The sequence below is a fragment of the Ursus arctos genome, unplaced genomic scaffold (assembly GCF_023065955.2).
Source record: "Ursus arctos isolate Adak ecotype North America unplaced genomic scaffold, UrsArc2.0 scaffold_7, whole genome shotgun sequence".
Taxonomy (NCBI): domain Eukaryota; kingdom Metazoa; phylum Chordata; class Mammalia; order Carnivora; family Ursidae; genus Ursus; species Ursus arctos.
This window is the reverse complement of record NW_026623089.1, coordinates 81,137,662-81,139,709: the sequence shown is the minus strand read 5'-3', so window position 1 is coordinate 81,139,709 and position 2,048 is coordinate 81,137,662.

Sequence of the window (2,048 nt, the reverse complement as noted above, 5' to 3'; positions counted from 1 at the left end):
AACATACATTTACAATAAATGCCACAGGTGCTGCAATGAATGTGTGCCACAGTGCTGTGGATGACAGGTCAGGAATGACAAGTTTATCCTTAAGGCTTGGAGAAGTTCTCACAGTGAAGGTACCACCCTACCCAGGATTTGAAGGGTAAATTAGGGTTTGCTGAATGGCTAAATGAAAAAGGGGTTAAGTGTGGGAAGGAAGCACTGGGGCAGTAGAAACACTGGACATAGTGCATGGAAAAGAATAAAGGCATGGAAGTACCCAGTGTGTTCAGAAATGATGACGTATTCCATGTGTCTGAAGGGCTTTTGAAGGAATAGCAGAATAGGAGGCTGAAAACGTTGGGTAAAATATCAAAATCCTTAAATATGTGGAGTCCCTGTGATTTATTTTCTAGACTGGCATACTTTTCGGAGTGAGGGGGACGCTATCAGTAATTATGAGAAGGCAGTTGGTATAAAGCAGACAGGGCTGTAAGTCACTCTGCACTCTCTCAGGGGCTGACTCTTATGTACCACAGGGAGTTGTCAGAGGTCTTTTAAGGGAGGCAGGGAAATAATCAGAAGCAGATTTTGGGAAGGTTGGTATGGCATCTCTGTGGAGGTGGATATGGAATTTGCCTGGTCTTTTGAAATCTAAATTATTATTTTATATCCAAGTCTTATTTACCCTTTGGCTATTAAATAGTTTTCCAGGTTCCATTTATTTTAATTAAACAAAATTTAACTTTCATTTAAAGTGACAGGATGATTTATTCAAGTTTTAACTAGATAAGAAAAGATGTGTATGGAAATTTGCATGAATCTCCAGATATCTGGAGAAGACAACATTTTTTTAACCTGCTTTAGGTTTTTATATTATGTATTTTTTAAAAGATTTATTTATTTACTGTAGAGAGGGAGAGAGAGAGCCTGTGAGCAAGGAGGGGAGGAGGGACAGAGGGAGAGAAAGAATCTCAAGCCAACTCCCCACTGAGCACAGAGCCCAACTCATGTGGCTTGATCCCATGACCTGGGCCAAAATGAAGAGTTGGACACTTAACCAACTAAGCCGCTCTGACAACCCCAAGGTTTCTATATTCTTTTATAATTCCCCATTTAGGTCCACACTAATGTATTTTTTCTACTCATTCTTTTTTTTTTTTTTTAATTAAGTAGACTCCACCACCAACATGGGGCTTGAACTCATGACCCTGAGATCAAGAGTTGCATGCCCTACTGACTGAGCCAGCCAGGTGCCCTTCCACTTAACTCTTCAAAACCACCTTTTTGCCCATCTTTAGAGCAAGGCTCTATATTTCTTGAATACCTTTGTTCTTTTTTCACTGTTTCCCTCTATAATCTATCTTCTGCCATAATTCTGGGATTTTTTTTTAAAGATTTTATTTATTTATGTGACACAGAGACAGCCAGTGAGAGAGGGAACACAGCAGGGGAGAGGGAGAGGAAGAAGCAGCCTCCCAGCCGAGGAGCCCGATGTGGGACTCAATCCCGGAATGCTGGGATCCCGCCCTGAGCCAAAGGCAGATGCCTAACAACTGCACTACCCAGGCGCCCCTCATTCCGGGATATTGTAGCATCACACAGATGCTGTTGTGCTCTGTGTGTCAGGCCGAGGCTGGAAGGGGGAGAGAGGACTGTTGAGCAGAGGGAGAAACCAGAATCAGGACCAGATAATCCAGGGTGAGTGAGTAGATGCACTGAACACACAGAAGTGTGGATAAACAGCAAACTAAGTCAAGACATATTAATGAATGAACTTTTGAGAACTGTATATACCTTGTCCAGAGAAGGAGCTGAGAAAAGCAGCTGGGGACTTCATATGGCTTTGAAGCCCACAGTTGGATGGGCATGTATATTTCAGTTAGAATATTTGCAGAAAATTGACAGTTCCCCAAATTTTTCAATTTCAGTAAATTTCATCTCTATTCCCTCAGCGTCCCTCACTCATGGTGCCACCAGGGACCTTGTCGACCTTCATGATTTCTCCACGGAAGCTTCCCTCCTCTTACCGTTCTCTCCTTTTTCCTATTCCATATGCCTGTCTC